Source organism: Equus asinus, chromosome 9 (assembly GCF_041296235.1).
Source record: "Equus asinus isolate D_3611 breed Donkey chromosome 9, EquAss-T2T_v2, whole genome shotgun sequence".
In the NCBI taxonomy this organism is placed as follows: Eukaryota; Metazoa; Chordata; class Mammalia; order Perissodactyla; family Equidae; genus Equus; species Equus asinus.
The window spans coordinates 93,273,940-93,291,633 of record NC_091798.1 but is presented as its reverse complement, the minus strand read 5'-3'; the positions used below and the strand labels follow the sequence as shown (position 1 = coordinate 93,291,633).

Genomic DNA, 17,694 nt, shown 5'->3' with positions numbered 1-17,694 from the left:
GAAAACCATCAATTAGTCTCTTCACTGGGATCCATGAGGATTCCCTGGGTCCTTGGCTTAAGCAAAATCCAAGAAATTAAAAGAAAAAGAAATGCATTATGGTAAAGAGCAGAGAGTTTGTTTTATAATTCTAGAATCAAAAGTATCATGAAGTGTCCTCTTCCCCTCCCCAAGGCCTCTTCCTACCCTTCCCTGGCCACCCCAAAATCAGGAGAGACTCACAGGCTGGAAGAGCTTCAGTCCCTCCCCTTGCGATGAGGCAGTTCCGGTGCAAAGGACCATCTCCCCAGGAATTCCTTTTCTCCTGGCTCTACTATCAAGCTCTGCTCCAGCGAGTAGCTTCAAAGGTGGATTAAACCTTTCTACAGGATATATGTAAACCAGCTAGTGACCAAGGTTTCTTGACAAAAACTCCCATCCTCAGGAGGTAGGACGGCCCAGCTGGGCTCACAGAACTTCCCAATCTCCTCTGCTCAGGAACAGCAAGGACCAGGAATCTTACAGGGGCCTTAGCGGCCAGGAGAGCTGTTGGTCTGTTGCTGCTCTTTCTGGGCCCTGCCAAGAATGCCAGCATCTCACTGGATTATTAGCAAGGCCTATCAGCAAACACTACCCTCAGTCACATCACAGCTGCCCCATAGATGTTCCTGCTGGCCGGGAGAGCCACTTCCCATCAGCCTCATGCTCCGATTTAAAAATTCCTGAGATGGTCCTGGGAAGTGAAGGAGTCACTCTGGTGCTGTTCATTAAACCCAAGGAAGATGCGGTGGGACGCCATGATAACAGAGCATGGTAATACGGAGATTGGATATACCTCCAGTCAAGGCGCTCCTCCTGAAATTAAAAAAGAAAATAACAACAGAAAACAGTATGTATGGTAAGCACCTGGATTAGTACAGTCAACCGGGAAGTTGAGGGCCACAAAGCTCATAAAGAAGTGGGTATTCCCACTCTTCTAGCATATCCCAGCCTGTGGTCGCAATACCCCAGGGAGTGAGGGGGTCACTGTGTGGTTTTTCTAGGGGTAGAAAGTGGCAGAAATGGCTCAGGGCTCGAAGGTGTTCTCCGTCCTGTTCTGACACCCTGCAAATTTATCTGGGCCGATCGATGTTCATGCCGAGATGGGCATTTCAGAGAACATTAGCGTAGAGAAGGACCTTAGAGGTCGTTCATCCCAATTGCGCATGGTGGAACTCAAGTCAGTTTGACTACAGAAGGGGAGTCTGAGGCCAAAAGAAGTTAAATGCCCACTAGACGGCTAACTAGCAGCAGAGCTGAGGCTGGGACCAAAGGCCCTGGCCAAGGTGAGTGGTTCAGCTGGTAAAGGAAAAGAGGAAGGGGGTTTATTTTAGTAATATAACCATCCAGAGTAAGCCGTTACCAGGCCACCATTCCTGCCTCCACAGCATGCTGGATCTCCTGCACCCCGCGAGAGCCTCTCCCATCCCCCCAGGTGCAGAACCAGACCCCCTGGGAGAGCGCTCGCTTCTCAAGAAGGGGCAGGAGTCCAGGTAACGCTCTTACAGCCAGGACCCCACCATCAACCTGGTCTGCCTTCGCCTCCCCCCTCCAGCCGGGCTCAGTGTTGAGAAGGCGAGGGGCGAAGGAGTCTCCACCCCTGCAGGCGGGCCATCTGTCAGCCCGTTGCTGAGGTCTTGCGTGTGCTCTGGGAGCTCTGCGTGTTTGAGCAAGGACAGAGAGAAACAGCGTGAAAACTGGCATAAACTATGTGAATTTCCTGAACATGAAGCAAAAATGCGTCTTATGGCATCCCTAACCGTATATGGTGAAAAAATACATTTATTTGAGTGTCATGGTTTTTAAAACACAAATGGACTAAATCAATTTGATTCAGACAGAACTAAACCTATGTATTTCCTGAAAGTTTTGAATTAAATATTGTGTTTGTCCAGGACCTCCAAGATATAACATGGAGTTGTGATTAAACATGCCAGGATTTATGAGGCGAGACAACTGTGCAAGAAAATGAAGCGGGAGCTTCAGAGAGCTGGGATGCCTGCCGCCCTCGGACAGTGATGCAGTCTGACCCAGGGGCAGGAGAGAGGGCAGGGCGGGGAGCGGGTGGAAGCATCCTAGACTGCCCGCAGTGTGAAGAACTGGGCCTGGCTGTCAGGGAGCCCAGAAGCCCATCCCTGGCTGCCACAGGAGTCCCCCAACTCCTGGGATAGGCTGCCTTGCTATGACCTCATTGTTGGGGTGCTGGCCAGGAGCCACCTGTGCCAAGTGTGGCCTCGGTGGAGGTCGGTGAGGCACGTTCTCCTGGCTGCCACAAACATCAAATATCGAGGCTGTGTAGGAGAGCAGTTGACAGAATCCACGGCTCTTACTAGCAGCGTGACCTTGGGCAAGTTACCTAACCTTGCTGTGACTCAATTTCTTCCATTCTAAAATTTGGATAATGATGGTACTGACTTCATAGGGTCGTGAGAATTAAACTAATTAGCTTATCAATGTCAAGCACTCGAAGCAATGCCGAATGGACGGCATGAATGCTCAGTGTTAGCTGTTGTTAGTAGATTCCATTTTAGTTGTGGTCTGTTATGGGTTGAATTGTGTCCCTCCCCCAAAAGATAAGTTGTAGCCTTAATCCCAGTCCCTTAGATGTGACCCTATTTGGAGACAGAGTCTGTCCAGAGGCAATCAAGTTAAATGAGGTTATGATGGTGGGCCCTAAATCCAATGACTGATGTCCTTATAAAAAGGGGAAATTTGGCCACAGAGACAGACAGCTATAGAGGAAAGCCGATGTGAAGAGACAGGGAGAAGACGGCCACAAACGAAGGAGGCAGGCCTGCACAGACCTGCCTCACAGCCCTCAGGAGGAGACAACCCTGCCAGTGCCCGGGTCTGGGACTCCCTCTTCCAGGACCGTGAGGGAGGTTTCTGTCACCTGAGCCACCCAGTCCGTGGCGCTTTATTACAGCAGCCCAAGCAAACTAATGCACGCTCCACGCTCACGGTCTGAAACCGGTCCTTTCTGAACGAGGTGCGAGTGAGGGCACTCTCCGGAAGCGGGTGCGTTAGTCCCTGGCCCAGAGGGACTGCAGCTCTTCCAGCACGTTAGCTGGCGCCGTCTCCAGGCTCAGACCCCGTCAGGCTGTGCCTCCTTCTCCATGGCTGCACGTGCCCCGCGTGCGGGTCCCCAGCCCCAGGGACAGTGCTGGTGCCTCACTGTTATTTTAAACCGCATGCATTTAACCCACAGTGGCAGACTCGGAGACTGACATTTGCCCGTAATTGCCGCGACCTGGCTCCAGCATTGCTCGAGACTGAAAATGCCGAGATTTATTCGAAGCGGGTGCTCCGGACCATGAGCGGATTACAGAATTCACGATGAGGTTTGTTGTGATTTCACGTGAGCTCATCCTGAAAGTACGTGGCCAAATTGGGTTCATTCAAGAGATTTGGGGGGACTTTTAAAACCCAACCGGGATCTAATTTCTCCACCTGAAATACAACGTGATCTTATTTCAGGGGAGCATTTGTCTCAGCAAAGAGGTGCGGGGGTAGGGGTGGGGGTGAGGGTGGGACTCAAAGAAAGGAAAAAGAAAAAGAAAAGCAACATTTCTCTGAGGTTATCTGTGGTTGTGTAAGAGTCAGAGTGAGTTTAATGAGCTCTGATCTGACTTTCAACCAATTTGACTCTCTCCATCACCTAAAAGGAGTTGGTTTCTTACTGTCCCTCGTATGCTATTTAAACAACGATTCATTACTACCCTGAGCTGGCTAGACTGGAGACGCTCCCGGGGACATCACAGCAGAGGTCAGGGCAAGAACCGCCTGCAGGGCTATGGCCACCCCTCCGTTTGGCCAGACTGGACATCTCCTTGGGAGCCTGTTGGATCCAAGCAAAGGGCGAGGTGTGCACAGGGTTGGAGGAGCCTGATGTCATCTTACAAATGGCAGCTCATGCCCAGTCTCCTGAATTGCTAAGCACCTGCCATTCTAGATGGGTCATGGGGTAAGAAGCTAGTCTAAGTAAAGTGACTTTTTTTAAGAAGATTGATTTTTTTAAAGGGTTTGCAGGAAGAATGAATGCATGAGGTCAGAGGGTATGCTGTGAACGCTGGATATTTCCAGAATTTAAAAAAAAAATGCCTACAGGAGTGAATCTCTCACTTAAGTAGGTCTGGCCAAGGGAGGGTGAAGCTTGTGGGAGCATAACTCTTTCTCTCTTCCCTCCTTTCTGTCTCTCCAGGCTGGGATTCACACTGCTAAATTTATTACATATTTTATTATCTGAAGCCGGGGAGTGGATGAGTAAGAAGGGCAACCCCTGCGTCCTAACAGATTTAGGGCAGAGGGTGTGGACTAGCAGAGGGTAAATCATTGGTTCTCAGCACGGGCTGCACAATAGAATCACCTGGTGAGCGTTTAAAGCTGCCTTTCCTGGGTGTGGTTCCAGATACTCTGATTTCAAAGGGCTGGGCTGCACCCAGGCCGTGGTAGCTTTTAAAAGCTCCCCGGGTGACTCTAAAGTGCAGCCTGGGTTGAAAACCAGCGAAGGGGATCCTCACCTCAGACAATGAGGTAGCAGCCCCGAAACAGTGTTCCTGCGCCCCTCGCTGATGGAGAAGCTTCGAGCAATGAAGGCACTCAGCCCAGCTGATGGAGACCCTGGGGGCCTGAGGCTGCCAGCGGAGGGTGCCTTGGTCAAGTCACATGTGGCACCACTGGAATCAGGAAGTCTGCAGAGATGGCCTTCAAGGGCGGGGGTTGGGGTGGACAGGGGTGTGGAACTTGTTATGCAAGAGGAGAGAGGCCCAGGGGCTCTGCTGAAAACAAGGGAGGTAGAAGTGGCTGTTAGAGAGCTAGGGTCTGAAGGCAGGAGCCTGTGCAGAGGAAGAGGGCGTGTGGTCCTCTCTAGAAGCCCCAGAGGGGAGACGCTGCCTGCAGCTGGCAGCACATGGACCTTCCCTATGTCCCAGCACCACAGCGCTCCACTAGCTGATGGGGCGGGTCACAAATCACCAGGCTGCAGGAATGGTCTCCTTTCCTATCTGACGTTGATTTGTTTTAGTATATGGTTCCTGTATGGCATCAGTTACAAGCTGTTTTGTTTATTCTCTCCTGGAAGTTGAGGGGTTGTGGTTTGTCTTAGCCATTTCCCATGCCCCTCCTAGAGCCTGCCCTGGCCTGCTGGGCATATGTGTCCCAGACTTTTGTGTCGGCAAGGGCTAGCTCTGCTTGAAAGGTGGTCCCTCTGGCTAAGAGAGGATGAGAAGAACAGTGATGGGCCTGGGGCTGGCTCAGTCATGCAGTGTAGACGCCCTTCCTCCTCTGATGTGGGATCTAAGCGCACACACCATCAGTGGTGTCTCCAATGTGACAGGAGCCATCAGCGAAAGTCTGTGGATTGCAACCTTTACTCCTGAGTTGCATTTAAGCCCCGTCATTGGGAGATAAAATCGGATTGGCTGTCAAGTGCTCAAAGAAGGAAGCTCCTAATCCCACTGCATTTGTCAGGCAGGCCTTTAATCCTTGTGCCTCTCTGGGCTTGTGATGAGGAGAGAGCGTGTGCCGCCATCGCTGGTCGAGGGATGGAACGCTGGCACCGGAGAGTGGCAGTGACCCCCCAAGGCAGACTGGGAGAAGGAACTGTATTTTCTCACCTACCGACAGTTTGCTTCTGGGGTCGTTCCTTCTCTCTGATCTGGATTGAACATTTCTTGACGCGAGAAGTCCTCTTGCCACCTGCCGTGTCAAGGTAGTCCATCACCACAAAGACTTGGGTGACGGCCTCCTGACAGTGTCAAGGGCCTCGGTCCTGTCTGCTGCGGGGCCTCAGGCTAGAATGAGCTCCATCCGAGGACCAGGACTTTAGAGCAGATGCACTTCCTATAGCTGGATGGAAGAGACACTCAGGAATAAATAAAAACTATAGGAGAGTGGGGGTGCAGGTTTAAAACTTCCAGTAGCTAATTTTCTAAGGAGTGGAAATGGCTTTGCTATATTGTTAGGCTCCTGTTGGCTGCTCTTAACTACCACTCAGAGTGGCCACAACCTCCGAAGGGAGAGGAAAACCATGTGAATGACAGCTCTGGAGAGGGTATGGGCCCAGAGAGCGCCCCAGAGGCAGAAGCCACTCTTCCCCATCCTCCTGCCTCCCTGCAGCCAGGGATTCATGCCACACGGTCCAGCCACGTGGCCCTGACCCGCTTTGGAGTCCGGCCCGGAGATTCCCTGTTCCTTAGTCTAGTTGGTTTCTTCTCTTCCTTCAGATCTCAGCTCAAGCCTTAAGTTCTCAAGATACCTGCACTGACTTCCTTGACCAGAGTCAGTTCCCTTGTGGATGCTCTCCTCACACAAGGCACCTCTCCTTCAGAGCACAAGCACAGTTACAGTTTTCTTTCACTGTTTATTCCCCTCAGTAGACTGGAAACCCCAGGAAGCCAGGACCTGGGTCTGTTTCTGCTTACAGTTTTGTCCCCATCACCTTGCATGGTGTCTGGCACACAGCAGGTACTCAATACTTAACCAACTTACTGCCCACAGTAACATTTGTGTGCATGCCTGCAGCTTATGTCTTCTTTCTCTCTTAAAAATAGCAGTGGGTTCAACAACTACAGTGTACATCAACACTACACCCCTCCCACCCCAAACACAGACGCCTACGTACACACTGATAGGCTTGTAAGCACTGGTCTCTCCTGCGAGAGAGACCCATTTATGGATCATAAATAGAGCCATAGCGAAGGCCTTGGGACACTGTGCCAGGAAACCAGCCACACCCACCCACCTGGCCTTCCACAACTATTCTAAGCCCTAGAGTCAGCCAATAAGCCTTTTGGGCCATAAACAGAGTGGAAAAGGAATGGCCTCTTGGTAAGCAGAAAGGGATATAAAACCACAGGACTGTGCTTTGGGAATGCAAAGTATTAGAGTAAATCTTTAAAAATCTAATCTCATCCTTGGAAACACGATTCCAAAACCATATAGGCGCCTGACAGGGTTGGATCCACGCCCTCCTTATTAAAGCCATCGCTGGCCATTTAAGGAAGAACAACTCCATTCTGTGTGTTTGGCGTCATTAGGCTGAAGGCAAAGGAAAACGGATGCACCTGGAGATGGGCCACAGACGATTTCCCGAAAGTGGAACCTCAATTGGTTCCGTCCAAACCCGACTGGGAGGGACGGGGCTGCAGAAGTGTCATTAGTAGCTCAATGCGATCCTCTCGGATGACCGGGGAGGGTGGTGGGCTGCATGGGGCATGATGGGACTAAAGTGCAGGGCCTCCAGTCGTGTAGACCAGAGCGCATGCTGGCTCCACAGTTACAGAGTAGACTAACTCGGGCGAAGTATTTAACCTTACTACCCCGCACTTCTCCGCAGCTGAGTTAGGAATGATAATGGTCTCTGCGTCTCAGAGAGCTGCTGTAAGAATCGGTGAAGGAATCCTTGTAAAGCCCTTTACCTACCGCATAGAAAGTGCTCAATAAATATTAGATGTTAATAGTACTAAGAATGACACGCAGAAAATAAAACTCATACATTTCTAAACACTCCAATTAGCCCCTTTCCAACTGGTTACATAAATGAGATACTGCACTCTCACACCCTCCTTTCATTAAAACATCTTTCCCAAATATGCTCGCCACCGGATGCCCACTGGCCCTGCTTGCTTGCTTTCAGTCTCCGTGGTAAAGGAGGTCTGGCTGCCTATTTTCAAAGCTGATGTTTGCTTTGAAATTATGCATTCAAGAGAATTATTTGGTAAGAACCATTTGGGGTAGTTTGGATACCATGAGTCAGGAGAAATTTGAGTCCGCAGGATTGTTGTCTTTTGTGCTATTGCAAATTCCAGCAATTCAAGAGAAACTCTCTGAAGGTATACTCATGTCCGGAGGGACTAAAGCACAGTTCCTCTGAACGACATGTCTTTTAGGACATTCCTTAAATGATTCGCTTTGTTTGAGGCTCTTTAAAGAAACCACATGTAATGATGTTCAAGTATTCAGAAGGTTAAGCCTCCAACTAGGAAATGCCAAAAAATTCAAAGTTCTGATTGCCACCCCATCTTAATTCCGCAGTCGGGCCTTTGTTCCTCCCCCGGAGGCATGATGCCTTCAGAAAAGAATGTGAGCTGCAGTGTCCGGGGCCTCTGGCTTCTCTCTCCAGCATTGCTTTCCATTATTTGGGCAAGCCTTTTGATATTAATCAACTCTAGTGTTATTTACAAACAATCCTGTCTAGGGAAAAAGGCACATACATGCTTTAAGACAGTCACTACATGCTAATGATGGGTATCAAGAGGTTTTTCAAAGTCTGAAGATGAGCCAGATTTGAAAAAGATTCTAAAACCTAGTTCTCAAGGGTTTATTATTCCCTATTTTGACTAACTCTCTTTTAACACGCAGATTCATGCCTCTTGCATGCAGAAACATTGCTCTTATTAACCAGGGACTAGATCTCCATTGAATTCAATCTTCTTCTGATTCTTGCAGACTGTGGAGATCCCAGACATTTTTCTTTCCTGTAGTTGCTTAACTGATCACCAGTGTATCAGGTAGAAGGTGAAAGAAATAAAGTCAGGCCTAAGAGAAATCAGACCTCATACAATTGTGATGTGCAAATACAGACAAAATAAGTCCTTCTTCTCTATGACCAGTCCCTATGCTGGGTTCCCCTGAGCTCTGGGTGCTCAGGGACGACCAAATGAATCCCTCTAATGTGGATGGAAAAGCAAAGAATGGCCGGTGAGAAAAGAGAAAATGAATCCATTCATTCAGCAAATAGCTAGTGATGTCTAGTCTGAACCAAGCACTGTGCTAGGGACTGAGGATACAGACAGAAATGGCTGCCCTCAGGAGCCCATATGGTAGTGTTGGGAAACAGACAATAAATACCTGTGTATATGGTGTTTCCGGGTAAAGTGTATGCTATGGCAGGTGGAAATGATATGGAGAAAAATACAATGAGGAAGAGAGAGAGAGTTTTCTGGGAGCATGGAAAAGGTGACTACAATTTATTAAAATGTGGTCGAGGAAGCCCAACTAGCATTTGAACAAAGAGCTGAAAGAACTGAATGAGTGATCTGTGTGGATGTCTGAAGAAAAAAGCATTTGCAGCAGTCATGGAAACACGCAAAGAGCTAGCATGAGCGGAGCGAGGGAGAGGGCAGAGTGGCAGCAGTTAAGGTCAGAGAAGAAGGGGAGCAGCTTAAATCGGCATCATGGGCCCTTTGTAAGTGACATACAGCATGGCCATGTTGTGAGCAGGGGTGACAGGATCTGACTTTTGCTTTAATAAGTTTCCCCCGGGTGCTGTGTTGGAATGGGCTGTATGGGAGCAAAGGCAGAAGCAGGTAGACCAATTCAGAAGGATATTAAAGACTTGGACCAGAGGTCTGAGAAGCAGCCAGATCCTGATTATTTTGAAGGAAGCACCAATAGGACTTGTTAATGGATTAGACGTAGGTTGTGAAAGAAAGAGAGGAGTCAAGAGTAACTCCAAGATTGTTTGGCATGAGAACCAAAGGATGAAATTGTCATTTTTTTAAGATAGGAAAGAGAGTGGGAGGGGGGTGAGGATTTGAAGATTGATGTCTTAAGTGTGAGATGCTTATTAGACCTCCAAATGGAGATGTTGAGTAGGCAGTTGGAGAGACCAATCTGGAATTCAAGGAAAAAGTCCAAACTTGAGACATTTTTAGGTTTTTCTCAGCATGTGGATGATATTTAGATGCATGAGACTGGCTGATTCACTCAGGTAGTGAATGTAGGTGGAAAAGAGAAGGTGTCCAAGGAGTGAGCCCTGGAGCATTCCAGCATTCAGACGTATATACATGATGCAAAGCTGGGCGATTGTGTCATTCCTAAATGTCTTAATCCTGCATGGTTCAGAAAAGCCTATTTTGTCAAATCAAGCAATTTAGCATTGTCTTTCTCCAAATATTCTCATCTGGAGTGCTCTTGTAACAAAATAGTGCTTAACACTAAAATTACCATAACTCTAAAGTCTTCCATCTTCTTTGTGCCGAAGGAATCTTTAGGCGCTGACTTTCAGAAGCAAGTTTCAAAGCTTCTCTGTCAATGACTAGGTGAGTGCTACATCTCCAAGAAAAGGCAGATATCCAAATGTCTTTTTTGTTGTGTCCGTGGAGGCAAAGGGACACCGTCTCAAAGCCAAGAGTGCAAACTCAGTCTTGTGCTTCATAAAGAGCTAATGTATGAGTTACCTATCTCTGCTTAACAAATTGCCCCCAAAACTTAGTTGCTTAAAACAATTACTCGTTATCTCACAGTTCCTGGAGGCCACAAATCCAGGCATGGGTTAGCCAGGTCTCACACAAGGCTGCAAGCAAGGTGTTGATTGGGACTGTGTTTTTGCCTGAAGGCTCAACTGGGCAATGATGTGCAATTGGTCAGGAGCCACCTCAGTGCCTTGCCACGTGGGCCTCTCCAGCTTCATTGGTGAGAGAAAGCATGTAAAGAGCCAGAAGGAGAGTGCTGGCGAGAGCAAGATGTCTTCTGTAAACCCATCACAAAAATGGCACCCCATCACTTTTACTGCCGTACTACTTCTAGCAACTAGTAGCAAGTCGGCGGGCCCAGACTACATTCAAGAGGAAGGGCCTAGACGGAGCTGTGACTACCAGGAGGCAGGAGTCGTCGGGGGCCGTTGGAGAAGTCTGTCGACCACAGGCGGCATGCGCCATTTTTAACACCAATGAATTTAGATTTACACCATTACTCTCAGTAGGGTAGAAGCATTTTCTAATTCAAAATACTATTTGTCCTTTGACATTAGTTATGCTCTCCCAGTGTTTTTTAAACAGCAATTCGCAACTCCTTAATGAGTCATGAAATAAATTTAGTGGTCATGACCAGCATTTTTTAAAAAATAAAATAGAATAAAGTAGAAACTATCAGAGTACATTGTACATAAAAAGGTTTAGAAGAGGTACTAGGTTGTGATGTCACTGTATTTCTTTTTAAGGGTCATGGTCAAAATTAGTGGTTTCCATAATACCATTAAATATGAGAGGGCCATTAAAACATATTTAGTAAAATCAGCCACCCCCACACTATGTGAAGGGAAGAATGTCAGGAGAGAAGTGCCACGTATAATAATAACATGAGCTCGCCAGCCACACTTACAGACCTCGGCTCCCTCATGGGGTCTGGGAAGCATAATCACTCAGACTGTAAACCCCCGAAAAGGCATGACATCTTGCCTCTGTAGAGGCAAGGGAGACACGTCAAACAAATGAAAATACCCTGCACGATCATACATATCTTGAAAGGTCAAAAGCGAGAAGTTTTTAGACAAAAAATCAGCTGTGAGTGCCTGAAAACAGTAGGCTTACTCAAGACGGAGAAGGCCATTTTTCAGCTGGAGCACCGCCTTCCCTCTGGGGAGGCAGCCACACAGAAGTCACGTTTCCCGCCACAGACAGAACACAGGCAGTGCTTTCCCAAGGCCTTGGCCTGTTTGGAGCCTGAGGTCTGGTCCATCTACGCCTGGCCCGTACCCCTGCCTCCAGCTCCCGGCCCATCTAAGTGTCCAGGCGGCTCCGACTCTCGCAGTGATTACCAATAGGTGGAAAACAAACGCCTGACCAGTTTAATCACCTCTTTCATCTGCAATGTGCCTTTTAAGATCAATGCTCAGAGTCTGCCGTGGAGACAGCAAAGCAAAGTCTTCGTCTCCCAGCCATCCTTATCAGCCAGACAGCAAACAAGCCAAGTTTCGCTTTCATAGTCCAGATTTGAAAAATCCATCACACGCCTGGTGTTTCACATTTTCCACAGTGCTGCACTGCACATCTTCCTGGTCTCCTGAAAGAGCGCTTCAGCTCACACGAAACCGGAGCCAGGAACCCGAGAGACCCGCTCAAAGTCAGGGCGTCTTGGCAGTGTTGACTTTGGGGAGGAAAGGAGGTTCCGTTAACACCATGTGCAACCTATTAACGTTGGGCTTTGAGGGACAAGGCAAGGAGAAAGCAGGAGAGACGGAGGCGGGGGGCTTGCTTGGTGGTTTTAGTCAAAGCACGAGGCTCTCCTAATTCCCAGAGATGAAAAGGGCTAAGCGTTTCAGAGGCTTTGCATCAAGTGGATTTGGAAGTATTTCTGCATTTTCGTTTAGCATTTAATAACCATAGTCTAAACAATTTCATTTAAAGTTGGATGATGGGCCAGAAGACTTATTGCCCTACCCATCCCGTTTGTTACAGATACATAATCACAGCTAGGAGCCTGAAGATTAACCATTGTTTGCTGATGTGGTATGTCATTGATTAGTTAATTCCAGAATAACTTTGACTTTAAATTGGGGATAGCGTGTAGGTCTTAGACCAAGTTGAGAAAAGAGATATTTCTACTTTTCTGAAAAACATTCTCGAAAGCTTTTTATGTGATAAAATCTGCAAAACATAGCATGAGGCTTATTTTTTTGCCATGAAGTGAAAACAAGATGTGCGAACAGGAAAGGCTGTTACCCCTTAAGGTGGGCCCCTTCTTAAAGCATTTATATTTACATTAAGGTTAGGTTTGGATTCAGATTAGAGTCACATTTAGATTAAAGATGTATTTAGATTAAGATTAGATTTAGATTAAGGGTATAGTTAGATTTAGACTAAGATGCAGTCAAAAAATAGCCTACTTAGCTCTATCAGTTAGGAATGCTTTGGGCTGCAATTAATAGCAAGCCCAGCTAATGCAGGCAAAAACAAGCAGGGATTTACTCTACTCAGGTAACAAGGAATCCTAAGGTGGGCAATGTCCAGAGCTGGTGACTGTGTTAACAAGAACCCAGGCTCTTTTTACCACCTGCTCCACTGTCCTTAGAGCATCAGCTTAGTGCTCCACTATTGCAAGATGGTTGCTGCATCTCTCCCCATTACGTCCACATTCAGGGCATGAAAAATAGGCGATGTTGACATTAGCAACGTCTGTCTCTTCTCTCAGGAATGATAACAACTGAACGGAAGACCTTCTGTTTGTATCTCATGCTCCCCGACTCAGCCTCACGGCAAAGCCTGGCTTTGAGGGAGGCTGAGAGAGCGAATATTTAGCTTTCCGATTCTTTAGAGTAGAGGTGGGTAAGAGGAAAGGGTCTTGGGAATGGATGTTGGGTCAGCAAGGACTCCATTAGCAGAAATGCTGTTGACCCGGGGAAGGGCAGCAGTTAAGCCAGCTCTGGACAGGGAGGGCCGGAGCCCCACCCAGGACCACTGCTACTGCCCACGTGGCTGGCAGAGATTTGCACCCACATAGGTAGAAATCTGGACTTTTGAAGGCTGATCAGGAAGTTCGGCACTATTTCTCTATTACTGTACAGGGCACTAGCTGCTATCCAGTCTAAAGATGAAAACTCAATGTCACAGTTACAAATTGAAAGTCTGTAAGTTATAAATCAAATATGCTGTAAAAGAAATCAAGTGATTTCCATTAGGATTATGTGCAGCAAATAAGATAGGTGTGTTTTCGATGAGACCTGGTTTAAACCATGACATTTCTTATCATTTCCTACACAGTTCCCCTCTATGTCTTCATTCATTAAAATGCCAACTCAATCATTTAGTCATTCAACTCAATCATTCAATCGATATTTATTTGAGCCTTTCGCCTGGCACTGGTCTGGGCGCTGGGGATACAGCAGTGAGCAGTGGCAGGAGGCCTGGTCTTCGTCCTTACATTAAATTATGACCATAGTCCCCATTATAAAAGGGTGTTGTGAGAACTTCTCAGAAGGAGATCAAGCCTAAGGAGAGGAGTGGGAGTAAGTCAAAAAAGTCTACCTGAGAATATCAGATACGCCTAGATCCCCAGAACAGATTCTTCTAGAACCTGGAAACCAAGCAGGAGTGCAGCATGAGTCACATTTCAAAAGAGATTTACTGAAGAATATTTGTTCAAGCTTATTTTGGGGATGTTTATTTTTAGTATACCTAAACTATGATAAAAATTATTGAGAATGTTACCACATCAAAAACAAATTTGTAAATATGATTATCACATTTTTAATTCACATGGAGTCTAACCCACTTACTGAAGATGAAATCTATTTCTTTTTTTTTATTTAAAGATCAGCACCTGAGCTAGTATCTGTTGCCAATCTTCTTTTTTTTTCTTTCTGCTTCTCCCCAAAGTGCCCCCAGTTCATAGTTGTATATTTTAGTTGTGGGTCCTTCTAGTTGTGGCGTGTGGGACGCCACCTCAGCATGGCCTGATGAGTGATGCCACGTCTGTGCCCAGGATCCGAACTGGTGAAAACCTGGGCCTCCGAAGCGAAGTGCGCAGACCCAACCACTCGGCCACGGGGCTGGCCCAAAAGCTATTTGATTTCAAACAAAAGCTCTGACTATAAAAATGTGGTTCTCTAAGATTGACATTATTTATGTTTTAAGCACGAAATAAGAACAAGTTAATGAGTTAATTAATCTCAGGAGGTTTCCCTTGAATGTACGGTGGGACTTTCAAAAGGGGGAGAGTCATTACCAAGTCAGTATGGGTCTCACAGCCTAACAACTCAGGACTTCTTCCTAGGGCCACTTCAGGCATCTCGTAATCATACAGTTACTTTTGACCTTTTATGTTCATGCTGGTTTAATAGCAAAATAGACACTTCAAAATCTAAGACATTAATGATAACTTATGGATCATTATGTAATAAAAACATACTCAAAGCCAAAGGACATGGGACTGTGAAGACGTGGATGGTAGGAGAAAAGTTCGGAGAATTGGAAAGGAAAGAACGTGTTGGTTTAAGTACTGGAAGAATGGCAGTGAAGCGATCAGAAAATATACAAGTTATGTTTTAGGAAGTGGAAATGGCGGAAACAAGCAGGAAATCAGAACTGAATTGACAAGATCACAAAGAGAGGTGATATGGAGGGGGCAGTGATGAAGAAGGCTGACATCAAGCTGCCTTGGCCAGTGACTGTTACCAGGCAGAGATAGAAAGGAAACAAAACCACTAAGAGAGAAGAGCTCTCGTTTGGGCGGCTGGGGTCTGCTGTGCCGGAGGGGACTAAGTGCAGGGTTGGGAGCACGCTGACTACCATTCTAATCAGCAGTGTCTGCGGGGCTGGGCTCTTGTTCAGTGATATGTAAAGTCAACATTTCTGGAAGAACATGGTGTTGAATCTGCTTATGAATGGATTTCATGCCTAGAGAAGCACTGGCTTTTCAGAAGGCCAGACTGTGAATCTGGGCGGAAATCTGTTGCCATCAGCTGGGTTCTTGCGACAGAGCTGGACCACCAGCTCTTTGGCACTGCTGACAACTCCTTCAGACTTAAGAAATGAAGCAACCCCGCCTCTAACCCACTCCACTCCCCTCCCTGACAGAGACTGAGTGAGAAGATTGCCGTTTCCTAAGAGTTTAATTGAGAATTTAAAAGTATAATTTCAAAGTTTCAGCCAGGTCTTGGGTATCAAATTGTACTTGGCCAGGAACAGATCAATTTCCCATTTCCTGGAGGCTCAAAGAACACACTTGGGAAGGAGAGGAAAGAAGGGTTAGGTTAGGAAGTAAAAGCTAATTCCTATTCTCAGAAAGAAGGTCATGCACATTCTAGGGCAGTTAGGAAAATATTTCTTTTCTCCTTATGCTTTTAGCCTCTACTGTGGTTTAGAAAGGTCTATTTGTGTGTGTTCAAACCACTACAGCTAGACAATAAGAAAAATAAGATATATATCTAACTCACGTTGATGGGGACACCTCCACACAGTCTGGATGAATGATTCCTAAATGAACCCATGAGACTTAGAACACCAAAGCTTCCCTCTGGAAAGATCTAAGGAATCTGGAGTGCCCAAGACCACCAGAGACTATCCCACTGGAGTCCCCTTGAGTATCAATATGGGTTGAATAACTCAAACTTAAGGAAATATACTATTAGAGAAAGAGAGCTCAGTCTTGGGGCCAAAAATAACTTCAGGGGTAGAGTTGGAATTTCCCAAAAAGTGAATGAAGATTAGCATGCAGATTTTATAAGGGTCCTCTCTAAGAGATAGGGGCAGACATGCAGGCAGACGGAGGTGACCGACTGCCTGTAACCCCTTGGAGACTTTTCATTTGCATTCTGGGCAGAGTCCCGCCCATAATGTAGTTTTAAATGCCTTTCTTCACGTGTTGTTATTCCTTTCGGTTCTCTCAGTCTTCCACAAAATATGATGAATCCACACAAATGTGGATTATGCTTTTGTCAAGGGAAGTGAGAAATGGGGCCCACCCGATGTTGCCTGCCCTCCCCATGGAGACCCTTGTGGAAGTAGCAGAATTGCAATGTTGAAACCACAATCCATTATTGGATGCCAAGATCCTCGGCAAGGGGAATAATGACCGTCAGTGGAGCTGGAAAAGACACCCTTTCTGGAGGAGTAGCTGGTTATGCACAATTTGGGAGCTGAATTGAGGAAACCTCCTTTCCCCAAGCATACCAGAGAGAGACGATCCTTAGAGAAAACAGAAAATTGATCCTTGGTGTGGCCTTTTTAAGACAAGGCCACCAATCCCTTGACATTCCTCCCATTGAGAAATGGGGGTTATGTCCCCTCCCCGTGAATCTGGATGGACTTGTGCCTGCTTTGACCAATGGAGTATGGTGGAGTGATGTTATGTGACCTCCAAGGCTAGGTCATGCTAGGTCATGGGACTTTCGCCTGGCTCACTCGGTTCCTCTTGGAATTCTGAGCCACACAGGGAGGCTGTGTGTCGGCGGTCTGGTTGACAGTCCCAGCTGAGCCCATGCTTTCAGCCATCCCAGCCCAGACGCCAGTCACTTGCGTGAAGTGAATCATTCTCCAGATGATTCCTGTCCTCAGCCATTCTAGTCAGTCCCAGATATTGTAGAGCAGACGCAAGCCATGTCCTCTGTGTTGTATCTAAATTCCTGCCCCACAGAATCTGTGAGTGTCATACAATGGTTGTTGATTGAGGCCACTGACTTTTGGAATGATTTGTTAGGTGACAATAGATAACCGGAAGAGCTGGGTTGCAAATATGATGTAACTACCCGCCCTCCACTGGTTTCCCATGGCTCACATTCTCTGCTCTATTAATTTATTCAAGTCCCAGTAAACTATGCCTGTCTCAGCCATTGTCTCATGTAATAGTCCTTGCTAAGGGCAATTTGATTGCAGCAATTTCTAGTGAACTGCGTGCTGTGCTAAAAGCATGTTAATAAGGTTTTAAGTCAGCCTGTTGAAGGAAGGAATTAGTATATTGGTCACACCAAACCTCAGAAAGCCTGACATAACCATAACACCCTTCTGAGGGGTTACTTCAGCAAATATCACTCCAAATGAGCCCCATTATTTTGACCAACAGCGATTAAATCAAGAATAAGTACCTGACCTGAGAACAGTTAACAGCAAATCTCGAATGGGCTGACAGTCTGTGAGCTAGAGAGGGCCAAGAGGAGTGACAATGGCTAACTGGTCCAATGAGATTCTCTCTCCGGGAACATCTGAACTCAGGAGACAGACAGGAATCAGTGCATGCTGATTTCAGAGGGGGTCGCAAGACACACGGGTCACTGGAGCTGCATCTCCTCCAAGTCTTAGTTCAGGCACATACCTCTCAAATGTAAAGTTGCTCTTATGGGCAACGAATTTCTATTCAATCGCTTGGTGACAGGATGTTTTGTGATGCCATTTCCAGGAGTCAGTTGAGGTGTGAAGCATACTCTGCCTGTTTCCCATGCATTTTCCACTCAGTAAAGTT

The 17,694-nt window shown here is 46.9% G+C and overlaps 1 long non-coding RNA gene across 3 annotated transcripts in view; it reads right to left on the bottom strand.

Annotated features, from left to right (window-relative positions):
• LOC123289056 (uncharacterized) overlaps window positions 1-17,694 on the bottom strand; it is a 107,143-nt gene that overhangs the window by 16,446 nt on the left and 73,003 nt on the right. For 2 of the 3 annotated variants that reach the window (XR_011506058.1, XR_011506060.1), the window contains exons 4-5: window positions 5,638-5,865; window positions 9-834 (exon numbers count right to left, since the gene is read on the bottom strand). This is a non-coding gene — a long non-coding RNA (uncharacterized lncRNA). Of the gene's footprint in view, window positions 1-8; window positions 835-5,637; window positions 5,866-17,694 lie in introns of those variants that run through there. The other variant, XR_011506059.1, reaches the window with a different exon arrangement.